The sequence below is a fragment of the Petaurus breviceps genome, unplaced genomic scaffold, assembly GCF_028583685.1.
Source record: "Petaurus breviceps papuanus isolate PSGF00001 unplaced genomic scaffold, PetGlider_PUasm1.0 126, whole genome shotgun sequence".
NCBI classification, from domain to species: domain Eukaryota; kingdom Metazoa; phylum Chordata; class Mammalia; order Diprotodontia; family Petauridae; genus Petaurus; species Petaurus breviceps.
This window is the reverse complement of record NW_027185655.1, coordinates 37,054,917-37,068,713: the sequence shown is the minus strand read 5'-3', so window position 1 is coordinate 37,068,713 and position 13,797 is coordinate 37,054,917. Positions and strand designations below refer to the sequence as shown.

Below are 13,797 nucleotides of genomic sequence, written 5' to 3'. Positions count from 1 at the left end.
ATTATTGTGAAAATGTTTAATGTGAAGGTATCAATGTAGAACCTATATCCAATTACATGCCATCTTGGGGAGATGGGGACGGCGGGGGGGGGGAAGGAAAGGGTAGAAAATTTGGGACTCAAAAACTTGTGGAACTGAATGTTAACTATAAAAATAAATAAATTTAGAAGAAAATAAAAGTTAATGCTCTTGTCTACCCAATTAATACCAAATTGATGATATTTGGAATGCCATATCAAAGAACTACACTGTGCCAATTTGTGAATAATGTGAGGGTAACTTAGTATTAAACAAATCTATTTAAATGGTTACCCATTTCCTAACACCTTATTTGGCTCATCCAAGCACAGATACGAAAGCAGGGAAATAAACATTATCATATCCAAAAAGCTTAAATGTCAATTTTCTAAAAACAACAAGAATGTTTTATCTACTGAAAGTTTACAAGCACTGAACTATAATATATATATAAAATATAACAGAAACATTTAAGTCATTTCTTTAAATCCACAAAAGTGCCTTATAATATTTTCATTACTGTATACTTCAAAAATATTCATCATCTGTCATTTTACATTGAAGCTTTAAATTTATGAAAAAAAAGCTGATAAATCATTCAAAATAAATGACTCAAGGCACATTCAAGGTTGAAATGCTGACATTTCACATTCTTCCATTGTTCTTTGAAAAGCAACCTAAAAAAAAAAATCAAATAGATTTTAAAAGGGAAAAAAAATAAAAAAAAAAAAAAAAGCCAGTGCCCCTTGCTTTCTCATTCCTAAAATATATTATTTAACTCAAAATATTACCTTTAAAAATATCACTAAAATGACTGTGTTGAGAGTGCTACTGGCACTTCGATGAATCCACTTAGAGTAAAGTAAGTAGAATCAGGAAAACAATATGCAAAAGGACTATGGCAAAGGAAATGAAAAGAACAATACAAAAAAGTGAATTTTGTCTAATGGCCAACATTGGCTCCAGAGAAGAAACAAGAAACTGAACTTCCCTCTTTCTGTCAGAGGTCTACGGCTGTAGAATACAACACATGCTGTACAGCATTAATGTATTACATGATTTTTCTAAACTTTTAAAAAATCTTTGTTACAAGGTAGTATTTTCTGGGTAGGGAGAGTGGAAGCGTATATTCAGAAATGAATGGTATATAAAAGAAAAGTCATAAATAAAACATTTACAAAAGAATTTAGAAAAAAGTAAGGTCTAACTTCTTTTTATCTGTAAGTTTGACCAAACTTATAAACACATTTTATAAGTCAGTCTGAACTACCCTGTTGTTTAGTTGTGTCTGACTCTATGTGATCTCATTTGGGTTTTTTTTTTTTTTACAAGGATAGTTAAGTGGTCATTTCCTTCTCCAGCTCCTTTTAGAGATAAGGAAACTGAGGCAAACAGGGTTGAATGACTTGCTGAGGGTCATAGCTATAAAGTGAGGCCAGGTCTGAACTCAGGAAGATGAGTTTTTCTGACTCCACTCCTGGTTCTCTATATCTGCCCTTAAAAATCATTAAGAACCTTTAAATTACAGTACTATGAGTTGCTAGCTAGGCTATACTACTGAGAGAGGATAAAATCTTCTAATGTGACATACTTGGAAAAAAGCACTCAATTACCAGGCAAGAAAATTAGTTTCTGATTCTGCCTCTGCTAATCATTAGCAGAGAGATCTTGAGAAAATGACTTCCACTTTATGAACCTGTTTCCTTATCTGCAAAAGCATCCTTCACACAATTCTTATATGGATCATAAGACCGTAAAAAAGCACTTTATAAATCAAAGATAAAACACCATACACCTGTATTGTTAGAATTTAAAATCCTTGAGAGCAGGGACCTCATTTTTTTTTTTGATCTGTCCCCATCTCTCCCATGCCAGCACATTACAGTGTAGTCCCATGCCAGCACATTACAGTGTAGAGAACATAACCATCTCTCAAAAACATCTGTCAAATTGATAGGCATGCAGTAAAAACATAACTGTTTTCAATTCCTACAACTCCTTATGTCTGAACTATCCCCCATCCCCATTTCCACTAGATGAAATTGTTCAAGGCCTAATTAAAATGCCAATTCCCACCAGAAGCTTTCCTGATATCCCCTGAAGATAATGACCTAAAAATAAATATTAGATCTGAAATAAGTTTAGACACCACTATGTCTAACCTGATTATTTTGTAAAGAAGGAAATAGTTTCCTCATTTGAATTCATAGCATTTGCTCTGTACTACTTCTTTTATTATAGGGATATGAACCAGACCTGTGATTTCATTGATATAGGGAAATCTTGGGTGAGGAAACTCCCATCAATGCACACAGGCACCTTCTTCTCTAGCTATGGTTTTAGTTTCCTAGAGCACTGAACATGAAGAGACTTGTCCAGAATCACCTCCTTCATGCCAGAAGCAGGACTTGTCTTCCAAGTTCTAGAGCTAGTTCTTTATTTACTATGCCATGCAGCCTCTTAGCACTTCTATACACTCTAGCCTAATTTGTAGTATAGTTCACAGGAGAACAGACTTAAGAGGTGAAAGGCACCTCAGAAGCCATCTAGCCTAACACCCTCAGTTTTAAAATGAAACTAAGGCTTAGTGAGGTTAACTTACTTGCCTACGCCACATAGGCAGTTTTAAGAGGAAAAATTTCAACCCAAGTCTTCTGAGATTCGAGTCAGTACTTTCACTTTTGAATCATGTGTACTGTAAGCTAAAGGCATGTCGGTAAGGTATAACTCTCAGAATATGTAAACTGTTTTGTATACTTAGGAGTACTCTGAGTGCCTGTGAGTGACACTAGATGGTTTTAAAGGTCCTTTTGCAGCTTTCAAGCTTTGAACGTGAGGACCTATGATCCCTCTGAGCCTTCCCATCCTGTGAGGCCATATGCTCTCATAAGTCTTCCAAAGAAGAACTACCCAACATGCTAGAGACCTTCTTCTTGGTCTAAACAATCACTGAGCACAGTATGTGTGTAAAAAATGCTTTCTGAATCAATGAAACAATGATTAAGAATCTTAGGATAAATTAGGTACTGTACAATCTAGACAGAGGCGAAGAAAATGAACTACTATATATTACCCCATCCAGCCTTTCACTGGATATATGACAATTCTGAAATATAGATAGTAAAGATTTTAATACCTGTATTGAGTGAAGGTTGGAGAGGGTTAAGGAAAGGAAGAGAATGGTTTGGTAAACATATTTGAGGGATGGTCAATTTTAAACATTAATGGAAGGTTGTTATATTTTCCAGGCTTCTGATTCTTTGATAGCTCTCCTGTACTCATTTCAAATGTCATATATCAATAAGGAAAAGCTCTATGATCTTCAAAGTGGAAAGATTCAAATGAGAACTTCAAAGATGAACGCATACAGCTTTGAATTTTGATATTATGAGTTACCTAAAATAGAGAATCTATTGTTTTTTTTTAAACTGTTAACATTAAATTTTACTTTTTCAATTAACCACAAAAATCTGCCTTCTGTTTCCTACTCCCCCACTGAAAAAGAATAATAAAGCACTCATAAAAAATATGTATAGCTAAGGGGGGCGGGTAGAGAAAGTCCGAGATGGTCATATCCAAAATAATTTGTGTTTCAATCTGCACTGTGTGCATCCTGTCTTGCTTGGTCAGTGGTTGAATGGCAGGTTTCATCATGAATCCTTTGGAATTGTGGTTGGTCACTGCATCGATCAGAATTTTTATCTTTCAAAGTTGTTTGTTTCTACAACGTTGTTGTTAATGCATAAATAGTTCTCCTGGTTCTACTTTACTCGGCATCAGCTCACATGGTTTCCCAGTTTCTACGAAAACTGAACTTTTTGTCATTTCTCATGGAACAAGAGTAGTCTATCACATTCATATAGCATAACTTATTCAATTATTCCCCAACTGAGGAGCACCTGGATATCTATTCTTCAGAGGCAAAAGAATAAGAATACAACAATAAAATACAAGCCTAGCTCGAGTTTTTACAAACATCAATTTGTATTCAGTACAAGGGAAAAGGGGAATTTAAAAACTTATTTCTGTGAACATTTTCAGTGACTTGCTGGCCAATTAGTGTGAAAAATAATATTACGGAACAGGAAAGTCTTACCTGTAATTTCCAGTAAGTATTACCTGGACCTAGTCGGTGAAGGTAATAGAAATTATTTCTACCTTTATCTTTTAATAAAAGCTGAAGTCATGTTTCTACATCAGTTATAGATAAAGAATGTAGATTCTTTTACTGGTTTGGGAACTTCCTCCATAACTTATATAAGTCTTAGAGAATTTCCTGAGGCTCAGAGAATTAGGTTAAGTGACTTATGATCAGAGGTGGAGTCTGAACTCAATGCCTTCCTTACTCCAAATATGGCATTCCATCCATTAGATTACAAAGCCTCTCTTATTCAATCTAATTAAGTGCCTATTATGTGTAAAACTCTAGGCTAGGATGTATAACTCACTCCAAAGAATGATGAATTATAGGAGTCCCCTGTTTTAAACAAACTTGATATAAGAATATGTGGATTTACAAAACAAATCATACTGGATTCTTTTAAATCTTAAATTCCTATACTGCATTTGACTTAGCATTTGATTAGCAATATTTAAAACAGCTTGGTAACTGGTCACCAAGCTTCCTCCAATGTCTCCCAAACACCAGAAACAAAGCTTTCTTTTACCATATTTATCCCTTGGCTTGTACAAACATCTTAACTTGGCATTCAATGTCTTTCCAACCACCTTTTCCAATCTTGGCTAACAGTGTTTTTCTATAGGTATTCAATGGTGAACCAGGTATTTGAACATGCTATTTAATCTCCTGGCCCCTTACCTTTCCTAGTGTGATTTCCACTTTGTGGAATCCAAAAAGAAAAAAAAAACTTTCCAAATCTGCCTCTTAAGACCTCATGCATCCTTCAAGGCCTGATTCAAAAGATATCTCCCAAATTCTAGAACGTAATTATTCCTCTTCTGAATTCCTAAGTACTCTGTGCTACTCTTAGGACCATTAACAACAGAGAGTTCTGTAATACTGGCATAATATTCTCTCCTTCACTAGACTGTAAGCTCCTTGAGAGTACAGATGATATTTATCTTTCTATCCCCAACAGAGACCCACAAATAGAAGGCACTCAATAAATGTTTACTCAATGAAATTGATTTTACACTCAAATTTTGTGGACCACATGTATTCTATAAAGTCTTAAACAAGGAAAAAAGCAGTTTTAAAATTTACATTAAAATATTTACTACGATTTTAAAAAGTTTGATGTTATAAACTATGTAAAATGCTATACTTACAAAAGCTAATAAAAAAGAATAAAATGTAAAGCTAGGTAATTTTACTATTTATAACTGCTCCTTATAGTACTTATAGAAACAAGCTGAAAGGAATTGGACAGGCCAATTATGTAGTCTGAAATAGACCTGCACAAGAATACCCTCTACAACATATCCCCACCAAATGGTCATCCAGTGACACCCAAGCCTTCAAGGAAGGGGAAGAGCCATTGTCTCCAGGGGCAGCCCAACTTATAGATCTAACTTCCCTATATATTCAGCCTAACTCTGCCTTCCCATGATTTCTACACATTGCTCCTACTTCTTCCCACTGGGGCCAAGCAGACGGAATCAATCAAATCTATCTTCCACATGACAGCTGTTTCAAAGATTTGAAGATAGCTACCTTCCCCCCCACTCACAACTAATCTTTATACGGCACGCTCTTGAGGCCTTTCACCATCCTTGCTGGTCTCTTCTAGACAACCCAAAATAAAAAACCTCTGCTCTCCAAAATTTTAAACATGGCCTCTAGAACTGAACACTATATTCTAGAAATGGTCTGACAGGGGCAGCACACAGGACTATTCATCCCCACCTTCATTCTAGACATTATGCTTCTCTTAATTTAGCATAACATCACAGCAGCTTTATTGGCTGCTGTATCATACTACCTCATTGTTTATCCCTACCTTTCCCAGAAGAAATGCTGTCTAGCCAAGTTTCTCCCATCTTCTACTATAAGGGGTTAATTTTTTTGAACCCATGCATTTGAATTTCTGTCAAGAGTAAGATGAGAAAGTTGTCATTTGCCTTTCATTTCCCAACTCTTAAAATTTGTGACATGACTTGCCTAGAGTCCTCCAAATGACATAAGATCATCGAAAGTGTAAAACATCCATTAGTCTTCTCCTAGTTTACATTTCAATGACTGTGAAAGATGTCAGCCATGAAGTTCTGGAAAATGGATTCTTCTGTAATCTTAAAAGGAACATCAAGGACAACAGTACTGCAAAAATGGTTTTTGTTTGAAAAAAAAAATCATACCAAACTAATTAGGCAGATCCACCTCTGGAAATGGAATTCTCTCTTTCAATAACGAAATAACCTTACATATTACTCTAAGGTTTGCAAAGACATCTCATTTTATCCCAACAACCCAGTAGGTGCTATTATTATCCTCATTTTACAGATGATGAAACTGAAGTTCACTCAGAGTCATGCAGTGATTTGCCTATGGTTACATGACTACTAAGTGCCAGAAGCAGGATATGAACCTAAGTCTTTCTTGATTCTAAGTTCAACAGTCTTTCCACCACACAATTATTAGTTATTAACAAGGGTATCAAAAACATATGCTAGAATATGCTGATGGTTTTACATAAAGTGAGTATGAAAGTAGCTAAAAACTGAAGGAAATCTACCTTCTATATTGGCATGATATAATCCACACCAAACTGATGAATCTTAGTAATTTTAGCAAGTACATGCTTTCCTTTCTCAGGCCTATGTAGAAATCATATAGAATATACTGGCAACAAGAGTTAGCAACTCTACTGAGTCAGGAACTAGTCATCATTTTGTAGATTTCCCCTGTGTATCTACTTTTGTCCAAGGGCTGGTCTTTCAAAGGAAAATCCAAGGCCTCTGTACTGAGTCTTTCAGCCTGAGGGAGAAATAGTAACTGAAAAGTTGTGGAAGTCCTTAAAAGGCAAGGCTAAACTTGTTGTTTTGAATTTAGGAACTGGTCCAAGTATTTTAGAGCTGGATGAATTTTTCAGCTTTCAAGGAAAGAAAAACAAAAGAAAAGAAAGCAGCATCCATAAGTGACCTCTAGTTTCCAATCCCTCCCAAATTAGAGCAGGAAGAAGAGTAGATATTGGGTCAGAAGCCACTTGTGTGTTATGGTGGACACTCACCCTCCTTTCTGGGACAGTTTCTAATCTATAAAATGAAGAGTTTGAGACTATATAACCTCTCAGGTCCCTTTCACCATGAAATCTGTAGTTCTATGAATGATTTCAAAGGAGTCATTCTTCATACAGCCCCTAATGATTTTCCGAAAGCACAGAATTGATGAAGTCACTTTACCTAGTCAATGAACTCCAAAAGCTCCTATTACCTACAGGTCCAAACATACACTGGTATGTTCGGCAAAGCTCTTTATAACCTGGATCTCTCTGCTTACCTTTCTAGTCTTTCTTCACCCCTGGTTTATCCTTTAGAAATTCTCAAAAAAGAAACTAAACACTTAGGCTTTGGGAATATCCCAGGCCACATACAGAGTGACTCCTGCCCTTACTCCCCTTTTTATTGCTTGAAACTAACAGTGACCTCTCCCTCTCCAAATTCAGAGTTCTTTGCTTCTACTACATGCATCTTGCAACAAACTTATTTGTGTAAATGTCCTACCTAGCCCCTCTCTTAGATTAAAAGAAGCTTGAAGGCAAGGACCATTTGGTTTTTTATCACCAATACATGGCACAATGCTCCTATCTCTTCCAGAAGAAATGCTGTCTAGTCAAGTGTAATAAACACTTAATAGTATGTGCTGAATTGAATTGTTTGTAGAATACTTCCTTTTTTTTTTTTTTTGCTTTTTGGAGGGGGGAATGCAGGGCAGTTGGAGTAAAGTGACTTGCCCAAAGGTCACATGGCTAGCAAATTTCAAGTGTCGGAGACCAGATTTGAACTCAGGTCCTCCTGACTCCATGGCCTGTGCTCTATTCACTGCGCCACCTAGCCGCCCCCGTAGGATACTTCTTTTACTTCACTTCTCTAGGGGAATCAATGTCCAAGCTGGTGCAGGGAGACTGAAAAATCTGAAGGCCAAAGTGGATCTCCATTGTTGCCCAAACGAGGGGGTGCTTAGTAAGTGGAGCAGAAGACTTCTTTTCAAGTTCGTTATAACAGTACAATGCTGAGGGCACAAGGGGAGAAAGAACAAAGAGCACTTAAGGCAGCAGACAATCTTGGTTCAATGCTGCCTAAACAACTTACTAGTAAGGGGACCTGGAGAAGGCCATTTCAGCACAATGAGATGTCTTCACATGTAAAAATGAGAGTTGAACTAAAAGCTCTAAAGTCCTTATAGGCTCTAAATCTATGCTCTTTGAAGGCAAGAGGCCTTTTCACTTTTCACCTTTGCACTGCCAGGGCCTAATTAGTACAATGCCCTCTTAAATGTCTGAATTATAGTTTTTGGTATGCTATGATGACGTAGAGTGCAGTATGTTAAGTCCTGTTATGAAAAGTCCTATGATTCCACATCGATCACATGGCTGTCTACGATCAACCTCGTAAAAGCTTTTAAAAGGTTTCATTTCAGGGGAAGGAAGAATTTGAGGAAAAACACCAAAAAGCCCAGCCTTAAGTTCCAAAAACATTTTATAAGCCAGGATTCCTTCCTCCTGCTTTCTTACTATGTCCTATATTTTACTATTTCCTAAAAAACTCATCCAATCAACCAACTACTTTTTTTTTTTGGAGGGCAATTGGGGTTAAGTGACTTGCCCAAAGTCACACAGCTAGTAATTGTGTCAAGTGTCTGTAGCGGAATCTGAACTCAGGTGCTCCTGACTCCAGGGCCTGTATTCACTGCACCACCTAGCCGCCCCCAACCAACTACTTCTTGAACAGTTTTAAAAACAAATAAAAAACCCTATGCCAGAGATTATATCAGGCTAGAAAGGATGTGAAACTTAAGACAGTCTATTTAGTTACTTATTAGCCACTCTGGCAACATGATTGCAGAGGAAAGAATTGCTAGCTAGAATGAAGTTGGTTGGTTTTTTTTTTTTCAATTTGCTAGCCATTATGGTGTAAAGATGAAAGCAATGACTAAAGACTGAGGACCTGGGTTCAAATTCTGCTTCTGATGGGTAGTTACTATCTGTATAAGCTTGGACAAATCACTTACCAGCTCTGGAGTTTATTTTCTTTTATCTACTGCACGTGAAAAATTGAGGGGGCTGGACCAGATGGCTGCTGAGGTCTCTTACTGCTCTAGATCTTGGATACATTCGCTGCAAAAAGCCTATTCTACTTCCCTTTCCTAATTCCATTCATTCTAGATCTCCCCAACCCTATTTTCCTCCACACAACTGAGGAATACTTAAAACTGATAAGCTCAATTTATCCTTCCAACCAGGCCACAAAACAACTTAGGATAAGTATGCTGGACAATGTAGGAAGTATGTTTATGAGCAAGGCTCCAGAAATAGAGTCAACGATTCTCCGGTTTAAAAAGTGTAGGAAACAGTAAGAAGCAGATAAATTCCCATAAAACCTAAATGAAAAGAAAAGCATTTTAAGTATATTCAATCATTTTCACCTTTTGGGGTGAGGAAAGCTCAAATCTGCTGGTGGCAGGTCTTTAAAGTCTATAAGAGAAATGAATTCACTAATCTTCAGTAATCTGCCTGGACTGTTAGGAGAGTGCAAAGTCCTACTGGAGAAGATCATATTATCAAAGTTAATGATAATAACTGGTACTTACAAGTTTGCAAAGCATTTTAAAAGTATTATCAATCCTTCCAACAACACTGGGAGATGGGTGATATTATTACACACATTTTACAGATGGAGAAACTGAGGCAAACAGAGGTTAACTGGGTCAAACAGCTAGTGAGCATCTATGGTCAAATCTGAACATAAGACTTACTCCAGGCTGTGTTCTATCCACTGTACTTGTAACTTCCTTGAGAAAAGCAAGACCAACAATTCTGGATTGCTAGTTTGTAAATGCTCTTTGTAAAAGCTCACTCCTCTCTAGGAAACCCAAATGGTATAGAATTTTTAAGTTAATTTAATCTAAAATGATGATACTGAACATCTAGCTCAACGGCTTCATTCTAAAGCATTACTAGATTTGTCTAATTATGAACCTGGTGGAAAAGACAATCATAACCAATTAAATTTCAGTTCAACACGTGAAGCCTTAAATTACGCACAATCTTTATTGGCAAAGTCTAATCCCAACAGTCCAGTCAAATAAGAAGGCTTAATGGCACCATAAAAAAAGGGAACTGAAAACAAGTTTCTGCACTATATATAACATAGTTTTACTACTGACCCAGCATGGTGCAAGTAAACTAGTCACAAAAAAATCATAATCTATGATATGCTGGTCACATTCCTTTTACTCTTAGCATTTATCACAAAAGCACAGTTAAAAGACAGAAGGGATTACGAAAGTCGTCCAGTCCAACCCCTTCATTTTGTGGATGAGGAAACAGATCTAGAGCTAAGATCTCTAGCCCAATATCACACATGTAGTAAATGGGTGGATCTGAACACAAGGCCTCTGACTTACAAATCCAGCACTCTTAGGACATAGCACATTTACTTTGTTGGGGGAAAAAAAATCTACTCTGAAGCTTCATCCTGGTGTCACAGGGGCCTTGGCTTCTTAAAGACCATGTTGGTGAAGTCCAATCTGTGGCAGATTTTATTAAGGTAGAAAAGCTTTGATCCTGAGCCTGGGCCTGGTGATGGGCTCCATATCTGTCATTCAAACCCCAGACAAACAATATTACAGGAACTTGTCCCTTCATCGACCTCATGGTAATGAAAATTTTGACCACAGCAACTCAAGAGTCACCATTTATCAAGACATGGAGGATGTCCCAATGAAGGGATCCTTATCAAGGAAATAACTGAATCCTTTAAGTATGTGTGAGGTAACATGCCAAGTTCTATACATACAAAGCTCTCAAAGAGTTTGTTTCATATACAGCTTTTTTTTTTTTTAACACCCAGCATCTAGCCTTGTATAGAGTAATAAATGTTTGTTGGAATGAATTCAACAGCTACTCAATATGGGTTAGAGATATACTGAAAGCCGGCTAAAATAATAATTAAAAACCCTAGGTAATAGGAACTAGAGATCACCCAGGTAAAGGACTGTTTTCCTGAATATCCTAGAGATCTTTATCAATTTGCATTGTCAGAAATTAAGCATCCAGACAAGCACATTATCACCATGGTGATGTCTTCATAAGAGATCTGATGCTTTGGGTTAGCTATAAATGAAGAGAAGAAACTTGAGACAGATGCTCTGATCAGAAGAGACTTTGGGCATATATATTAGAGAGTATTGGTTTTATTTTAAATTTTGCATGTGTTCTTTGAGTTGAAAGGTTTCCCATAACTGACAAGATAATACTAGGTCAACTGATGATCTATTTTTATTTGTATCTGCCATTATATCAAACTTTCATAATATATGTATTATAATCAACTTTATCTTTCTTGTTGCCTTATTGACTGCTAAAATTCTGCTTCCCACCCTTTCCCCCAGGAAAGCATCTATGTAGAAGCAAGTAATTTCCAGTATATCCAACAGCTAACACTTCAAAAGTACTTCTGCATAAGTCCTTTAAACATGAAACAAGGCTATGGCTTAAATATACATTATGAGTCTGCTCCTTTAGATTCAGTTCTTTCTTATTTTAGACAACTATAGCTGCAGGAGAGAAAGACAACGAGTTGCTAGGTTAAATGACATGCCACGAAATTCTTTGGTGAAAGATTTAGTCTCCACTTTAACAGGAAGTACAAGGAAACAAAAAAATGACTACTGAAAAATACTATTTCACATGGAGATATAAATCAGTTCTAAAAATTCATCTGCCGTCCAATGGAAAAAATTTAAGTACATATTTCCAAAAAGCTACGAAGAAAAATGGTCTAAAATATTAAAGCAACACAACTACTAGTTCCCAACTGAGGACAAAAAAAGGAGTTTGTCTCTTAGAAAACTTTTAAAAAACTCTTTAATGGAAAAAAAAATCTAGAAAACTAGTATAGTTATTACCCTTTATTTGGACTGCCAGTTTCACTGGTTCCTACCCCTTTCAAAAAGAGTCCAAATGACAGCATACTATGCATTTTTAAAAGTGATATTATGGATTCAAGATGCAGAATGAGACCTATGTATTTGGACATGGAAAGTGTGGGAACTTGTTTTGCCTGACTATGCTTGTCACAAAAGTTTTGTTTTGCTTTGAATTTTTTAAATCTAGGGTGGAAGAGATAATAAATATTTGTTATATGAAAAACGAAATAAAAATTTAAATCTGAAGAGTACAATAAAGCAAAATATTGAGTTATAATGAGATACTATATGGGCCTAAAGAATTAGAAATCAAAATGAATGCTCAACAGATAACTATCAACTATGAGTTAATACTTCTTTAAAATGAGTAACTGCCATTACTGGATAGTTACAAATAAACCAATGCTAATGGGAGCCAAAAGTAATGTAACTTTCTTTAATAATTTTGTCAAAAAATTTTCCAAACTGTTTTGCTTAATCAATGTAACAATGACATTCCTTAAGCACTCACCAACAGATGGTAGGGTTATGACACAAATACACCAGAGATAATTCATGTCGATAATCCACAACACAGAAAAAGAACAGTTAACCATAAAAGGCATAATGCTTGGCTCCTAGGTAAACATGGGGTTATATTACATTTGGTTCACTCCATAAAACAAGTCTGGACCTCTTATGGAAAGGACAAAAATATGATCTCTACATCTTGTGAAGTAGAACATCTAATAGTCCTTCCTAGTCATAGAAAATGATTTAGTATGTGTCCATCAATGAACATTATCAAAATGATTTACAGATTAAACAAAACAGAGCTTACTTCCCTTTTTGGAAAGCATCAATTACAAAAATTAGATGGCTATTGAGCTAAATGCTACTACACAGCATAGATTTAAAATTTTATATGTCCTTTAAAAAACTGTTAAATTTCACTAAGAAGACAAGAGGTAGGACAGCCAGCTAATTATTTGGGGAAGGATAAAATTATTTCCCCTCCCATGACTGTTTCATGGCTCAGACTTGCAATGATTTCAAGTCTGAACCAGAGCAAGAGCCCTAGTCCATCCTACCTAAACCCACTTACATTCTCCAAATAGGGGATGGATTTCCTGGAGATTTTTCAGCTCAAAATTCTGAATAACTCAATTTAGAAGAATCTCATTTAAAAATTGGCTTTCTTTATTTTCATGGGGAATGTGAAAACTCAATACGAGTACTCTATTTTGCTGTGTTGTGTGTGTGGAGGGGGGGATGGAGGACAGACAGAAAGACACACAGGAAGGAAAGGAGGGGGAAAGTGGGGAAAGGGAGACAAATCCAGGGGAGTGAGTACAGGCAGAGGAAGGGAGAAGGGAACCAGAGACAAGCTCACACAAGAGGAAGAGAGGGAGAGAAAGGAAAAGAGGGGGGGTTAGGGGGGAGGGAGAAAGAGAGGAAAGGAGAGAAGGAAAGAGAGGAAGCTAATGGGGGAGGGGGGAGAAGAGAAACAGATCCAGGGATGGAATAAGAGAGATAAACAGGGAGAGAGACAGAGAGAGGGAGACAGAGAAACAGAGAGAGAGAGAGAGAGAGAGAGAGAGACAGAGAGAGAGAGAGACAGAGAGAGACAGAGAGAGAGAGAGAGAGAGAGAGAGACAGAGAGAGAGAGAGAGACAGAGAGAGAGAGAGAGAGA

General features: G+C 36.6%; 1 protein-coding gene across 3 annotated transcripts in view; it reads right to left on the bottom strand.

The window, feature by feature from the left end:
• SEC24B (SEC24 homolog B, COPII coat complex component) overlaps positions 1–13,797 on the bottom strand; it is a 98,672-nt gene that overhangs the window by 82,978 nt on the left and 1,897 nt on the right. The window lies entirely within an intron of this gene.